Below are 17,984 nucleotides of genomic sequence, written 5' to 3' on the forward strand. Positions count from 1 at the left end.
GTGTCTCTGTCGGCCGGTGTCTCTGTCGGCCGGTGTCTCTGTCGGCCAGTGTCTCTCTGTGTCTCTGTCTCTCTCAAAACAAATAAATTTTAAAAAAAGTGGCAAGAGTGGATATCCTTGTGATGTTCCAGACCTTAGAGGGAATCTACCACATCTTACCTGTGAGATTTTTATATATGGCCTTTATTATGTTGAGGTACATTACCTCTTTCCCCATTATATTGAGAGTTGCTTTTACCATGAATGAATATTAAATCCTGTCAAATGCTTTTTTTTTTTTTTTTTGCATATGTTGAGACGATCACGATTTTTATCCTTCATTTTGTTGATGCAATGCCAGATGTTGATTGAGTTACGAATACCGAAACATACTTGCATCCCAGGAATAAATTCCACCTGATTGAGGTGAATGATCTTTTTTTAATGTATTGTTGTAGACAGTTTAATTTTTGTTGAGGACTTGTACATCTATGTTCATCAGGGATGTTTGGCCTGTTTTCTTCTTTTGGGGTGTTTTTGTCTGGTTTTGGCATCAGGCTAATGCTGGCCTCCTAGAATATATTTGGAAGTTTCTCTTCATCTTCTGTTTTTTGGAATAGTTTGAGGAGAATGGAATGTTTGATGGAATTCACCCGTGAGTCTTTCTGGTCCCAGACTTTTATTTCTGTGTAGTTGCTGTATTACCAATTGAATTTCTTTTCATAAAAATTGTTAAGATTTTCTATTTTTCCCTGGTTCACTTTTGGAAGGTTGCATGTTTCTAGGAATTTATGCACTTATTCTGGATTGTCCAATTTATTGACATATAATTTTTCATATATTCTTATAAAATCCTTTGTATTTCTGTGGTGTCAGTTGCTCCTTCTTTCTCATTTCTGATTCTATTGATTTGGGTCCTTCCTTGTTTTTTCTTGATGGTTCTAGATAAACATGTCAATTTTGTTTGTCTTTTCAAAGACCAGCTCTTGGTTTCATTGATTTCTTTTTCCTATTACTTTTTTAGTCTCTTATTTCTGCTTTGATGTTTACTTCCTTTCCTCTACTTACCTTGGGCTTTGTTCTTATTTTGCTAGTTCCTTTAGGTGTATAAGGGTAGATTGTTTTTTTCTTGTTTCTTGATGTAGGCCAATATTGCTATATAATTCACTCTTAAGATTATTTTCTGTGTCCCAGAGATTGTGGGCCATTATGTTTTCATTTTCATTTGTTTCCATGTATTTTTTTGATTTCCTCCTTGATTACTTCATTTACCTATTGTTTGTGTGTTTGGTCTCCACATGTTCGTGGGTTTTTTTCATTTTTTTTTTTCTTGTGATTGGTTTCTAGTTTCATACTATAGTGGTTGGAAAAGATGCATAGAATGATTTCAATCTTAAATATATTGAAGCTTGTTCTATGGCCGAATGTGTGATCTATTCTGGAAAATGTTCCATTTGCACTTGTAAAGAAGGTGTATTCTGCTGTTTTTAGATGCAATGTTCTAGATATATATGTTATGTCCATCTGGTCCAGTGTGTCATTCAAAGGCATTGTTTGCTTACTCATGATCTGTTTGGGTGCTTTATCTGTTGATGTAAGTGGAGCGTTAAAGTCCCCTGCTATTATTGTGTTACCATCAGTTTCTCCTTTTATGTCTGTTACTATTTGCTTTATGTGTTTAGGTGCTCTAGTGTTAGGTATGTAGATCTTGATAATGTTATCTTAGTGTTGGGTTTATACTTTTTTGTCTCCTGTTAGTCTTGGTTTTAAAGTCCATTTTCTCTGATAAAAGCATTGCTACATGAACTTTTTTTTTTTTTCTTCATTTGTGTGGTGAATGTTTTTCTATCTTCCCACTTTCAGTCTGTAAATGTCTTTGGGTCTTGGGTAGATAGCATATAGAAGAGTCTTGCTTTTTTATCCATTCCACCACTGTCTTTTGATTGGAGCATTTAGGCCATTACATGTAAGGCAGTTACTGATGGATAGGTGCTTATTGCCATTTTCAATTGGTTTTCTGGTTGTTTTTGTAGTTCTTCTTTGTTTCTTCTCTTGCTCTCTGTGTGATAGATGAGTATCTACAGTGTTTTGTTTGGCTTTCTCTTTATTTTTTGCATATCATAAGGTTTGGCTTTGTGGTTACCATGAGGCTCGTATATAACATCCAAAGTAAATATCAGTCCATACTAATGAGGTTATTCAAGTTCAAACACATTCTAAATAAAGAAAAAGAAAATACCCTTTTTTCCTCTCTTTTCCACTCCCTCCTCTACATTTATGTATAGGTTGTCATATTTTACATCTTTTTATTCATAGCTGTCTTAGGTCTAATCGTGGCCATTTCTTTTCCACTTTTTTAAACATTTCTTACAAGGCTTATTGGCGATAAACTGCTTTATCTTTGTTTTGTTTTGGTTTTGGTCTGGGAAATTCCTGATCTCTGTTTCAAGTCTGAATAAGAACCTTGCCAGGTAGAGCGTTCTTGGTTGTAGGGTTTTCCTTTCAGCATTTTGACTACACCATGCCACTCCCTTGTGACCTGTAAAGTTTCTGTGGAAAAATCAGCTGATAGCTTTGAGGTTTTCCCTTGAATGTTTTGTTTCTCTTTGGCCATTTTTAAGATTCTCTTTTTATCTTTAGTCTTTGACTTGTTTTTAATTATGTGCCATGGTGTGGACCTCCTTGGGCTTGTCTTGTTTGGAACTCTGTGCTTCTTGGACTTTGATGTCTATTTCTCTTCCTAGGTTAGAGAAGGTCTCAGTTATTTCTTCAAGTAAGTTTTGCACACATTGGTCTCTTCTTCTTTTTCTGGGACCCCTATAATGTGAATGTTTTGTTCACTTGATGGTATCCAAGAGATCTCTTAATCTATCCTCATTTTTAAGTCTTTTCTCTTTTTGCTATTCAGTTAGGTGCTTTCCATTACCCTGTCTTGTAAATCACTGGTAGGTTTTTCTGCATCTGCTAGTCTACTGTTGATTGCCTGTAGTGTGTTGATTTCAGTTACTGTATTCTTGAACTCTGGTTGGTTCTTTTTTAATATTTTCTATGTCTTTATTGATAGTCTCGTTGAATTCTTCCACTCTTTTTTTCTAACCCAGTGACTCTCTCTAGGATCATTACTTAAAACTTTTTTAACAGGCATATTGCTTATCTTTGTTTCACTTTTTCTGAGATTTTTTTCTTGTTCATTCTTTTGAAGCATACTCCTATGTCTCCTCATTTTGCTTGACTTTCTGTGTTTGTTTTTATGGATTAGATGAACTGACTACTTCCTCAAAACTTGAGGGAGCAATTCTGTGTATGGTGTCCCCTATGCAGATTCTTTGTGCTTGGCAGCCCAGTACACTTTTGACCTTATTCTACTGAGGCAACAAGACCATTTCTACTGCAAGTTAAAGTGCATTTCTGATCTATCATAGATTTAGATCTCTGACCCCTCAACAAATTATGATATTCTGTGGAGCAACAGCAAACCTCCCAAAAGAGGGAGAGAGGTTTCACTGAAATGCAGGAAGACATCTGCTGACCATGAGCATTATAAGATCTTCATTGTTTCAAGAGGCTCACAAAAAGGCCACATGACCCCTAGAGGGGGTAGGATTTGGAGCCCCCAGGTGTGATTTTTGAGTCACAAAACCACTTGCTTATAAAGGTGTTAGTTCTTATTACCATAGGTGGCGTCCTGCTGGTTGGAAGTTTGGATTTAATAAGCTGTAACCTCCCTTTTCATCCCAGTGCATGAATTTCCGCCATTGCCATTTGACCCCAAAGAAGCTGAAAAAGGAAACGGGGCAAAGATGCTTGGTGGTAATTTATTTTTCTTCTAAAATCTCTAACAGCTAATCTTAGGAGAGACTGAGTTAATTAGATAGGATTGAAGCTGAGGAACCCCACCCTATGCCACAGATCCTCACAATTTCACCCCCAGGCCTACCTGCAAGGCAATGAACAAGAATCTTCAATAAACAGTTGGAGTAGGCAGCAATGCATAGTGTTCTACTTGGCAGATAGCTCACCTCAAATCACCTCTTGCTAGATTCAAAGAAAAGACTCTGCCCCATTAAGTAGGCTGGAGAGCTATCAGCAGTTTGGGAGACTTAGAGCACCTCTTTTGTATGGATGATCAAGAGAATATAGGAGGGAATTTTACCTGTGAGGGTGGCCCCCAAATGCCCACACCCAGGTCATTGCCACAACTTGCTTCCAGGGCAGATACCACTCAGGTTGGATTGAAATTTAAAAGGAATTATAGATGTAGGGATCTTGTTTGGTTACTGGTATGGACAAAGCAGAAAAGACACCTTGAGACATTTGGAAAAATTTGAACATGGACTGAACATGAGATAAAATTAAAGATTTACCTTTGTTTTATTAGAAGGGAAAATCGCCAGTGGTTTGGTAAAAGATAAGAGTCCTTATTGGTTAAAGAGGTTTATACTAAAATGACCTGATTTCTGAGATTTGTTTTATAATGTGTTAGCTAGAGTAATGAGTTATATTACTCATTATATAATATAACATTATATAATGTTTTATAATGAGTTAGCTAGCTGTGTAAGGTAGAGAGGATGAATGAAAACAAGACAAGCAAGCTGTTGACAATTTCTTAGAGTGAATGAGAGACATAGGGAGGCTCATTGCATTCTCTGTTTTTTTATTCTAATGTTAGATATTAAAATAAAAACCATTCATTCTTTCTTTAAAACTAAAAAAATGTTTTTAATATTTGTTTATTTTTGAGACCGAGAGAGACAGAGCATGAATGGGGGACAGGGAGAGGGAGACCCAGAACCCGCAGCAGGCTTCGGCTCTGAGCTGTCAGCACAGAGCCTCACGCGGGGCTCGAACTCCTGGAGCGTGAGATCACGACCTGAGCTGAAGTCAGTCGCTCAACCGACTGAGCCACAAAGGCGCCCCATCTTTTTTAAAAATTAAATCCAAGTTAGGTAACATAGAGTGTAATAATGATTTCAGGAATAGAATTCAGTGATGCATCTCTTAAATACAACACCCAGTGCTCATTCCCACAGTGCCCTCCTTAATGCCCATCCCTCACCCAATACCCTGCCAGCAACCCTCGGTTTGTTGTCTGTATTTAAGAGTTTCTTATGGTTTGTCTCCTTGTGTTTTTATCACATTTTTGCTTCCCTTCCCCTATGTTCATCTGTTTTTGTTTCTTAAATTCCACATAGGAGTGAAATCATATATTTGTCTTTCTCTAATTTCGCTTAGCGTAATACCCTCTAGTTCCATCCGTGTTGTTGCAAATGGCAGGATTTCGTTCTTTTTGATCACTGAGTAATAGTCTACTGCATCTATATACCACATCTTTATCCATTCATCAGTTGATGGACATTTGAGCTCTTTCCATACTTTGGCTATGGTCACTAGCGCTGCTATAGACATTGGGATGCATGTGCCCCTTCAGCATTCTGTTTTTATATATGATTGAGAGTTTCGATTGAAAAATTTTTTTATTAAAAAGAAGGGAAAAGGAGAAAGAATCACAGGTCTCCAGTCCCGATGAGGAAGGAAACTCTTTTTGTGATAGAGGGTAAAGGAGAGTGGTGTAGAAACTCCAGAATTTCTCCTTACAGGAAATAATAATCAAATGGCATGAAGAGAACAATGGAACTAGCTTAACTTTTAGCTAGCATCTACTATGCACCAATGGCTGGTTTCCTGTTTATTATAATAATCAAGATGTTAACTCAGTACTGAGTGAAAAGAACTTTCCTTAACATGTTCTTTAGTCTTCATAATAACATTGTTAAGCTAGATATTTGGAATCCCCATGCTCACTATTCATGGCTTGTTGTATCTCACCCTCACGGCTGCACAGATGTTATTTTCTACCCTACTCTGCCCTGCTCTGTACCCTACCAAGCTGACCCCTGTTGCAGATTGCATCATCCTACTCCCTCGCCAGCTGATTCCCCATACAATTTGGATAATGGGAAGCTCCAGCTTATCTGTGGGCAGGAGGAAGGAAAGGTCATAGTATGTCTTCCCCACCCACTTCCGCTTTGATGTCTTATCTATAGCAGTAGTTGTGCCCTGTGCAATTAAAACTCCAGAGCAAAGCTGTGAGACAGTAAATCCACTCCTTTTCCTTGTCCCCTCAGCCCTAGGTGGTAACAGCCTCCCCCTGTGGCCAGACTCTTGGTAGAATCCCATACCTTGTTAGCTTCTTGAACCCTATCTGTATATCTGCAAGTGCCACTCTGCTTGAAATCTCCTCCACTGACCCATCTGACATAAATTGTTTCCTAACAAGACTCTTAATGATACAGTCCCAAAGGCTATGGAGAGACCGTTAAGGGCTGTAACAGTGGCATCACGTGATCAGACTTGTATGTTAGAAAGTCCATCATGTCCATTGTGTGAAGAAGAAGTGAGAAGAGGACAAAACCAGGGGAGAGTATGACCACATAGGAGATTATGTCAATAATAAAGACAAGAGATAATGAAGAGAATAGGGATTAAAACAAGTATATAAATTCAAAGGACATTAATTAATACTTGGCAGTTGACTGGACCTATAAAAATAAGAATGACCATTACAGTCATTCTGTGCCGGATAGTCAACACAGAAAAACAGGAAAAAAAGGAGTTAGAGAAAAAATACAGTGATTGTGTAACATCTAACACTACTCAAAGAGATGAGGCCCTCAAATTACGCTAGTCGATTTCTGATGGTGGTTCTATCCATTTTGCAGACATGCATGCATCAGCAATCATAGCCTGGGACCAATGAATCATGCAACTAACCCCCAGTTCTGATGCCAGGACTGCAACACAATCTTGGTAAACATAAACTGCTCACCTAGATCTACTGGCAGGCAAAGAAATACTCAGGTTATGGGCATTCTGGTCTGTATTCTATGTATTTCCTTAAGATGACCAGGTTAGTCTGGTTTATATGTAAGGCCACCATTGTTGCATTCCCATGGCTCTATCTCCAGACTGAGTCCAGTCTACTCTGAGACCTGAAGGATCAGGTTTCTAGATAAGCAAACAAAGGACCCCTAGCTTTTTTTCTATCCCACTCCACTTTGTCTGGCTAACTCGAATCTGTCCTTTTTTATAACTTGTGCTTCCAGGATATTTTCTACACAAGGCCTTGTGTAATCTCTATTTATCAGCAACTAGTTGAATGCCTGGCCCATCACTTGTCTTCATTGTTGGGCCTGAAGTACCTTGAGATCACAATATTTGTCAGATTCATTCTTACGTCTTTTCAGAGTGCCAAGAACAACGCCTTGGACACAGACCAATAAATACTTGTTAAATACATTAATGACAAAATGTTACAAGTTGATTCTTTCTTTCTGTATTTCAAGTGAAAATACAATAAATAATCATGATACCAAAGCCAAATAAATCCAAAGGAACCTCCAGGAAACAAAAATATGCTAATGTGCCAAGAGGTTTTACAGAATAAGTCCATATGGGATTTTAAAAAACAACACAAGTGTTGTAGGACTTGATTGTGAATTGGATCTGCCAATATCAATGCTGAAGAAGCCAGTCCTGAAGCCAAATACCAGCTTTTGTTTCCCAAACACGGATTTACTGGGGACTGCACTCAGAATCAACACCTGTGGGTAGGCGAGTAGGGGTGACAGAAGTAGAACTGGGCAGAGGAAGGAATTGAACTACAGTGTACCTATGCCCAATATCCCACAGAATTCTGGAGATGGTTTTGCCTTTCACGTTGTCCTGTTAGAGGCAAGAGAGTCTAATCTCGATAACTTCCATTCACCAGGCATTGGATGTGGGCTGCCCCACTGAGTAACCTTGAATAAAGTGTGTCTCTTAATTTTAAGGCAGTGGTTCTTTACCACAGCAACTTTATGTACCACCCTCTACTAGGGGACATTTGCCAGGATCTGGAGATATTTTAGGTTGTCAAAACCAGGAGTGGGTGCTATTGGTATCTAGTGCGTAGAAGCTGGGGATCCTGCTAAACCTTTTCTGATACTTAGGGTAGCCCCCAACAAATGTTTATTCAGTCCAAAATGTCAATAGTACTGAGGTTGAGAAACCTTGGTTTAGGGCAATGCTTTGTTATTGACTCAGCTGCGAGCCAACAGCTACCGATGTCCTTACATCAGGAGGAATGACGTCTTTCCCCTTTAAAGGGAGGGTATGGGTGACATACACAGCATCCACTATGTGCCTTCATTACTTTTAAAGAAAACTAATATAGATAGACCTTACTCTGGGTGCTAGGAGTGCTCCCTGCTCCTGGGTTCATCTCTATTTCTAGGCCCCTTTTAGGGGACAGAGAGACAGAGACAGCATGAGTGGGGGAGGGACAGAGAATTCCAAGCAGGCTCTGCACTGGCAGCGCAGAGCCAGATGTGGGGCTCAAACCCACGAAACCATGAGATCATGACCTGAGCTAAAACCAAGAGTCAGATGCTTAACTGACTGAGCCACCGTGGCACCCCAGAAAGATGATTTTAATACACATCATTCATTCCTCCTGAGAGTTACAATTGAAAATCAGAACTATGGGTATAAATCTTAGATTTTGAGAAGCTTGGAAATGCCTTAATCCTACCAAAGTTCCCAAAAGGTATCTGATTAAGTCTTTTTTGAATCTCATTAAGTTTACTCTTTGAGGGGGTCACGTGAAAGAGAACTTGACAAGAAAGCATTCAAACATAACTTCTGAAGTTCTTTGTAATTCGGATGTTCTGGGTTATCTGGTGACCAAAACTCTGTTTTGAAAATGAGGAAAAAGGAGTCTAGCAAAGTTGAGTGAACTTCCTCCAGATTTTACAACTACTTGGTGCCCTGGGCAGAACTCGGACAGGGCTACCTGTCCCCTGACATTGTTTCTTGTTTTCTGACTCTTCTACTGTCAACACTCTCCTACTGAAGAAATCAGAAAATAGAGCAGGGGGGAGCAAAGAGGAGGATGGCACTCACTTGGGAGTTCATGGTGCCTCAGTGCAACGAGAACTCAGAGGGCAGATCTCCATGACGGAAGCGCTCCTCACCCACGAAAAACATGCGTTCGGTTGTTTTCCTAAAGCACTGTTGGGTTGGGCCGTCTCTTCCCACTCTCTGCCTCACTTTTGCTAGTGGCCGAAAAGTGATACACCGGCCTGGCCAATGTTGGGCTATATTAGCAAAGTTACAGAATGCAATTAACCAGCCTGCTCAGAAGCAGAATTAATGATGGTGTCTCATTAGTGCCACACACACAAATAAACGAGTTGGCCACAGGATAGAATGCCTCACTCCTGTTCAAATGAAGGATTTTTAAAGGGTTCTGTCAATCCTTCCTTAGGCCCACTAATCTTTTCCAAGTCAGTTGTTTATTATTTCCGTCAGTGCTTCTGAAATTTTTCCATCGAAGTACTAGGAGAGGAGGGCCAGCTACCTATGTGCACACACATGCACACACACACAGTCACCTATGCGTGTAAAGGCACAGTCCTGGGATAGTGACCCAACATACTCTAGGTAATACACATGTCTCTCAGGTCCTGTTTATTTAAAATATTTGTTTAAATCTCATGCTGACTCTGTTGTTCATGTGTAAATGAAAGCTTAAAAGAGGAAGTTTGTATTCCAGGAGATGCAGTATGTTTAATGAAGACTTGGAGAAATCCCCACCCCCGCCAAGTCATGGCACATCTTCTATCCCCCGTTAAGAAACCCAACTTGAGAAACTGATGTTTTACAATTGATTTTTCTGGTTCTGGGGCAGAGTTCGTGCTCTTCAAGGTAGTTTAATATTTTTGTAATTTGCATTTTATCTATTCAACTAATGTTTATAGAGAATCTACTATATTTGCTTTTATTTTAGCAAAATCACTAGTTAAGCTGTGATGATGAAGATGTTTCACATAATTTTTACGTTACCAACAAGGAAGAAAACTAACTGTATTCAAACTGTATAAAATGTTACTATATTGTCATCAAACATGAAGACTAAAGTAAAACTTAAAGATGTCGATTTTTCACATACAGTCAAACGTCTCTTCTAAAATCATCACCAAACATCGATTAAAGTTAAAAGGAAAGATAATATAGATATTAAAATAACAGTAAGGGCACCTGGGTGGCTCAGTCGGTTAAGCATCTGGCTTAGGCTCAGGTGGTGATCTCACAGTCCATGAGTTCAAGCCCCACATCGGGCTCTGTGAGGACAGCTCAGAGCCTTGAGCCTGCTTCAGATTCTATGTATGTGTGTGTGTCTCTCTCTCTCTTTCTGCCCCTCCCCTGCTCTCCCTCTCTCTGTGTCTCAAAAGTAAATAAACATTTAAAAAATTTTTTTAAATAAGATAACAGATCAGAAAGACAATGTCAACATTTTAAACTTTTTAATTCTAATTCTTGAAAATTTAATGTCATTAAATGGCTTATAAAAATAAGATAATTCCTCATTCGAAATTGATTGTCCTTGTAGTTGCCAGTGCAAAGAATTGGTATCATGCTTCATAAGTGTTTTAGTTAGACCTTCAAATACACACTATGAGAAGAATATGAATAATTTCGCATTGCAAAACATGGCTGAGCCACCATATCCAACGGTAGTGAAACCACCCTAAAAGAGGTGAAGCAAATGATACACTCAGCACTATTGAAGAACAATAATTGGATGTAGAAAAGTCTCTTCATTCTTGTTGAAAGAGAAGATTTGAAGAATTGATTAATTTGTCTTACCTCTTAAATAGATACTTCCATCATTCAAATGTCCCCAAACAGTGGTTGTTACAAAAGTGGATATATGGGCTTATGACCATACAATGTCCGTGCTGAATGCCCCCATGCAAGGGGGCCCCTATGCTCTTCAATTGCTGGTGAGTATGAAGGCGGTCAGAAGCACCCAGTGTATGGATGCATCATGGAGTACAAAAAGTGCATGTGACCTGTTCCCTTTATTCTCCAGAGAGAATGCAGAGTAAGAAGAGCATCTAGGAGCAAAAAGTTGACTTACAAGGTGCTTTCCCATACGTTACTTATTCACCAGTGAAGTTAGTCTATAGAGCAGTTATGATTATTACTACTTTACAAAGGAGGAAACTGAGGCACAGACTCTACTGAAGCGACTCTCCAGTGACTATCTGGCTACAATTTGGTGGGGTGAGATCAGAACCTGGGGCTCCTGGCTTCCCGCCCGGAGTCTTGCTGACTCTTGTCCAGCTTCTGGATACTCAGAGTTGATCCTATGTTTATATTAGGATTTTGTGATAAAATGTCACTTGAGTTGAAAAGAACAGAAGAACCATATTGTTTCGCCCTCTTTAGTGTTTAAGGATTTGGAGGTTCAGGCGTGGAGAAAATGGAAGTCCTTTTAATAGATGTTTCCATCCCAAAAATAAATAAAAACGTTGAAAAAAATTAAAAAAAAAAATAGATGTTACCTGAACTTGACTACTTCAGCCTCTTGGAAACAACATACCTGAAATGTTTCTGATCAAACAGTGATTATGGGCACAACAGTACAATCACTGTACTTAGTCTTCTGGGAAGTGGTCAGCATTTTCTTTCATCCTTTTGATTTAGATTCCCTGGGGCTACTGGATGGGAGGTTTTCTGTTGTTACGTGGCAATTTGAGACGGCTAGCTAAGTAGCATAATTGCTATTTACCATGAGGTATGCACTATTTGGGAGTTGGAGACTGAACCTGACAGAAAATTAAATGTGATTTCTGTCCTCAGAGGTCTTCATTTTACTCTGACGAATAGACTTGACGTGTAAGCACAGGAAAGAAGAGAAAAACATCAACTTTGGGGGAAATGGGGGAGAGAGAAACCCAAAAAGACAGAACTCTGTGAGACTACCTAATAAATTTAACTTGATGAGTTGAAGGAAGTTAATAGATTCTTCTAGCTGTAAAGCGAAGGCTGCTGAGGCTGCCTCTCAAGCTGATCACATTTCTGATACTTTTCCCCCAAAGTATTTGTACAAGTTATTTGGCATCGGCCCCAAAACAAGTTCTTGGTGGCGTCTGTTTCCTTCAGAAAAAAAATGTATATGTTCTCTCCTTTCTGTCAACTCTACCCTCAAAAGAAAAAATAAATCAGGGCCCTAGAAAAGCTATCAAATCTTTTGATAATGATCAAATTTAGTCTTGGAGATTGATGGATGGATGTCTACTTACATTTACAACAAAATGTGACTGACCAGTAGAGGGGGCCTGAGCTTCGCGTTTGGTGTTCTTCAAAGAATTAAGAAACCAAAAGGAAGAATGAGATCATAAAGCAGAATAAATTAGGCCTAGAGCAAATTTACAGCAGCTAAAAGCATTTTGCAAACGTTCCTTATCTTTGCATTCTTGCGTGGGCTTATGACGAGGTAACATTACGCATGCTAGAGGAATGAACCCAGTGGTGTGTGACATTTCTTACTTGAACTCTTTTGCCTTCAGATTTCTATTGCTCAGTATGTGAGTTCATTTTAACACAGCTTATCCATGAGGACACAGATGTGCAAGTTTGCTCAATTTGTCGTGGCAAAATGCTTAAAAGTTAGGTGATCTCTTACCCTCACATACCTAGAGAATTGTTATCCTCAGCAGAACAGTTGCTCTTGGTTGATACCGTAGTGCATAAACCAGTCTTAGTGATGGGGAGCCTAACCCAGTCACTTGTTCAAGGCTAGGCCCTGGAATCAAAGAGATGAATCTTCAAAATCTGGATTCTACCATGTGCTAGCTTGGTGACCTTGAGCAAATTACGTTAACTCATTATGATTTGGTCCATGTTTAAGAAGATTATAGAAGAAATCAAAACTAGGATTGTCATATGGATTAATTACAACCTAATAATAAACCAAAACATGGCAGAGGAGTTGATATTACAGCTGTCTTTTCACTGAAGTGCACAGAATTGGATTATGTTTGATTCATGACACACTCTGATCATTGGCCTAAGTATGACACTCTTTTGTTTTTCTTTATGTATACTATGTACTTATTTGTGTATTTGTTCATTATTAATAATAAAAATACTTGTTAACCAGCCACCCAATAAAAGAATTAGAACATTAACAATCTTTTACATCCACCTCTGGGCTTCTCCTCAATCCATTCTTCTATTGCCCCTTCCTTGAATCTTACAGGTATTGTTATAATTTATTTTTGAAATTACAGCTTCATCACACACTTGTATTTCTAGAGATTGTTCAATTTTCTTTTGTTTTTAACACGACTAAAAGAGTATCAACCTATGAAATCTTTGGGAACTTCCTTTTTTTAAAAAACACATTGCTCAGATTATTCATATTTTTGCTTATAGCTATTTATTTGGCTATGTAATATGCCGTTGTGTGAAGTCACCACAACTTCTTCATTTCCTATCAGTAAGTATTTGGTTTCAGGTATTTATCTTACTAAATGTTCCTGCTGCTGTCGGGAATGCTTTTGTTAGTCTCCTATGGCACATAGAATTTTTCTCTGGTGTATACCTAGAAGTAGGATTGCTGAGTTATAGCGTAAGGAAATGTTCAATGTTTAGATAAACCCCAAAGTGGTCATCCCCATTTACAATCCTAAGAGTTGATGTAAGACACCCTGTCAATTCACATTTGCTGTGATACTTGGCACTCTTATGCTTCTTAATTTTGCCACCGAATGGGTATAAACTGGTATGTCATTGTGGTTTAATTTGCCTTCCCCAGTCAATGAAGTTGACCATCTCATGATTTTACTGATCATATGTATCCTTGCCTCTGAAATTCCTATTTGTATTCCTTGCCCATTTTCTATTGGTTTGTCATTTCCTTATTAATTTGAAGAAACCTTTATAAATTCTTGCTATCAATTCTTGGTTGGCTAGGTTGTAAATACTTTCTTCCAGTTGGTGCCTTCTCTTTTCCTTTTGTAAGATTCTTTTGCTGTTCAGATCTTAATTTTAAGATAGTCAGATTTATTGATCTTCTACGGTTAGAGGCTTACCATGCGTCTTTCATAAATGCTTCCCCACCCCAAAGTCAGAAAGATAGTTATCTATATTTTCTAATAAAATTTGACTTTTAATATTCCAGTCCTTAATTTATCTGGAGTTCATTTTTCACAAATGATATGAGGCATGGATCCATATCAGTTTTTCCATATAGATAGTCCTTTTTTACAAATCCACTTATTAGACATTCTATATTCCATTATAGATAGACATTTTTTACAAATCCATTCCCCATTGATCTGCCATACTACATCTATCATATATCAAAGTTCCATAAATGTATGCTCTGTTTCTGAGTTTTCCATCTGCCCAAAGGTTTATTTTTCTACTTCTAAGCAAATACCATACTATGTTTATACTGTAGCTTCAAAATAAATCCTGTTATTCTAGTAAAGCAAATCTTTCCTCCCCACTCTTTTCTTTAGAAATGTCTGGACTTCTTGGCCCTTGAATCTCCCACATAAACTTTAGAATAAATGATCAAGTTCCATTAAAATCGTATTGAAGTTTGGGGGGATTATATTAAGCCTACAAACCAATGTGAGAATTAAAATACTTAAAATCTTAAAGTTTTCTCCATTGAAGATACAAGAAATATCCTAGGATTTCTCTTCCTTTACTTAGAACTTCTGTAGGTAGTCTCAATAGTTTTACATTTTCTTCATGGAGGTCCTGCACATATTCTTAAAAACTTTTATCTGACATTTTCAAATGCGTCATATGTGGTGTCTTTTGTTACATTTTATGGTTATTTTGTCATACAGGAGTTAATTGACTTTTCTAAATGCTCTTCTTATTTCTACTTGCTCCAGGGGTCCTTGATTTTTTTTAATTTTTATTTAAAAAATTTATTTTTAATGTTTATTTACTTTTTGACAGACGGAGTGTGAGCGGGGGAGGGGCAGACAGGGAGGGAGACCCAGAATCCCAAGCAGGCTCCAGCCTCTGAGCTGTCAGCGCAGAGTCCAATGCAGGGCTCCAACTCAGGAACCATGAAATCATGACCTGAGTGGAAGTCGGATGCTCAACAGACTGAGCCACCCAGGCGCCTTGATGGTCTCTGAAGCATTCATGCCATCAGCAAATCATGACAGTCTGTTTTCTCCTTCCTAGTGCTTATGCCTTTATCTTCTTTTTCTCGTCTTACTGCACTAGTTAAAACTGATGATCCAAGAGTCAAACAGCAGTGTTGATAAACAGCACCCGTCTCCTTCCTTATTTTAAATTGAATGCTACGACTGTTTGCCCTGAAGTATAATGTGTGCCATATCTCTCACCAGGTTAAGCAAATTTGTGATTTGCTAAGAATTTTTATCATGAACTTATGCTCAATTTCTATGAAATATTTCTCCATATCTTTTAAGATGATTGTGTTATTTTTGTCCTTGAAGCTGTTAATGTTGTAAGTTACACTTACAGATTTTCTATAAATTTGCGTACTTAAGAAAACACTACATGGCATATCTTATTCTATATACTCTGTGGGACTTAGTTTGTAAATGTTTTATTTAGGATTTCTACACTTATATTCCCAAGAAAATGATCTGGAATTTTCCTTTTTCATATTATCCTTGTCTTGCTTGGGGATCAAGACTGCATGGCTTCATAAATGAGATAGGGAATATCCCCTCTTTTTCCATTCTCTGTTACACTTTGCAATAAGTTTAGTATGGTATGCCTCATAAAAGTTTAATAGAACTTGCCTATAAAACTACCAGTCTCAATGTTTTGTGATATGATTTTTAAATTGCTTGGGGCACCTGGGCGTCTCAGTTGGTTAAGCATCCACTTCAGCTCAGGTCATGATCTAGGCAGCTTGTGAGATCATCTGTGCTGACAGCTCAGAGCCTGGAGCCTGCTTCAGATTCTTTGTCTCCCTCTCTCTGCCCCTCCCCTGCTCACCACACTCCGTGTCTCTCTCTCAAAAATACATTAAATAATAAATAAATAAATAAATAAATAAATAGCCTTAATTTCTTATTAGTTGTAGCACTATTAAGGACTTAATTCAATTGGTAGATTACATTTTTCTAGGAATCTGTCCATCTATTTCAAAGTGTAGTGTGGAGATATCATGAACAACACAATGGATACCTTTGCCCTCAATTTCATTTATACTTCAGACTCTTAAAGTTTTAAAGTTGTGATTTGAAGATAACAAGAGAGGGGCACCTGGGTGACTCAGCTGGTTAAGCCTCCAACTCTTGATTTTGGCTCAGGTTGTCTCACGGTTCATGGGATCAAGCCCCAAGCCGGGCTCTGCATTGACAGCAGGGAGCCTGCTTGGGATTCTCTCTCTCTCTCTCTCTCTCTCTCTCTCTCTCTCTCTCTCAGCCCCTCCCCCACTTATGCTCTTTCAAAATAAATAAAACTTAAAAAAAAAAGATGGTAAGAAAATACTAGTCTTTTAATAATTGCTTTTCTTCTTTTTCTTGAGAAGTCTTGCCACAGGCTTGTGTATTTTTTTTTTAATTTTTTCCTTTTTTCAACGTTTTTATTTATTTTTGGGACAGAGAGAAACAGAGCATGAACGGAGGAGGGGCAGAGAGAGAGGGAGACACAGAATCGGAAACAGGCTCCAGGCTCTGAGCCATCAACCCAGAGCCTGACGCCGGGCTCGAACTCACGGACCGCGAGATCGTGACCTGGCTGAATTCGGACGCTTAACCGACTGCGCCACCCAGGCGCCCCCAGGCTTGTCTATTTTATTAGCATTTTTCAAAAAATCAAATTCTGGTTCTGTTGATCTTCTGTATTGTATTTTTACTTTCTAATTCATTAATTTTGGCTATTCTTCTTTAGTCCCTACTCCTTTCTTTAAATTTATTGTTTTACTCACCCTACCTTAAAGAGGTTTAACTTAGCGGCGCCTGGATGACTCAGTCAGTTGAGTGTCCGACTTTGGCTCAGGTCATGATCTCATGGTTCAGTTCATGAGCTCGAGCCCCACGTCAGGCTCTGTGCTGACAGCTCAGAGCCTGGAGGCTGTTTCGGATTCTGTGTCTCCCTCTCTCTCTCTCTGTCCCTTCCCTGCTCGTGCTCTGTCTCTCAAAAATAAATAAACATGAAAAAATTTTTAAGAAACGTTTAACTTAAAGACACTACTTCTTAATATTGTGTAGAATGTAAGTCTAGGCTATTGTAGACAAACTTTGTTTCCTATTCCTCAGTCTTGGCTAATTTTTGAAAAACAACACCAAATTTGATTTGGGTATTGGATTATCTTTACTCCATGCACCTCTAGCAGCATCTCTTAAATTTGCTTCCTGGGACACCTGGGTGGCTCAGTTGATTAATGTCCAACTTTGGCTCAGGTCATGATCTCATGGTTTGTGTGTTTGAGCCCTGCATCAGGCTTTTTGCTGACAGCTCAGAGCCTGGAACCTGCTTTGGATTTTGTGTCTCCCTCTCTCTTTGCCCCTCTCCCACTCAGTCTCCTCCCTCTCCCACTCCCTGTCTCCCCCCCCCCCCAAATAAACATTACAATTTTAAACAAATTGCTTCCTTATTCCAATAGTGTTTTCAATATGGGTCTTTGTATGACAACCCTACTGAGGCTTTATATACCTGAAAATAATTTTATTATACCCAAACATTTGAATGACAATTTGGCTGGGTATAAATTTAGGCTCAAACTCTTTTGTCTTTCCAATACTTTAAAAATATTACCATTGTCTTCTTGTTGCTCTCATAAAGTCTGAGATCCTGATGATTCTTGTTCCATTATAGTTGATCTGCTCTCTCTGTGTCTCTCTAGAAACTTTTAGAATTTTATCTTTGCCTGTAAAAGCTTTGATTTCATTATAATAATACCAGGGTCATTTTCTCCTTATCACTCTTGTTTGGTACTTCATAAATAGAAAGTCTTGAAACTTTAATTCTGGGAAATTTGTTTTCTTCAAATATTTCCTCTCCACTTTTTCTCTCCTTGAAAGAGGACTTCAACTACCTCCATTTTGACCTCAAACTTTACAATTCATTAAGTTCTTCTTTTCAGCTTGTCTCTTAACCCAGGAAAAAGTCCCTGCAGGTAGAGCATCTCCTGATGGGAACCTCAACCAATAAGGCCCTCC

The sequence above is a fragment of the Herpailurus yagouaroundi genome, unplaced genomic scaffold, assembly GCF_014898765.1.
Source record: "Herpailurus yagouaroundi ecotype Mexico unplaced genomic scaffold, PumYag 161, whole genome shotgun sequence".
NCBI lineage: Eukaryota > Metazoa > Chordata > Mammalia > Carnivora > Felidae > Herpailurus > Herpailurus yagouaroundi.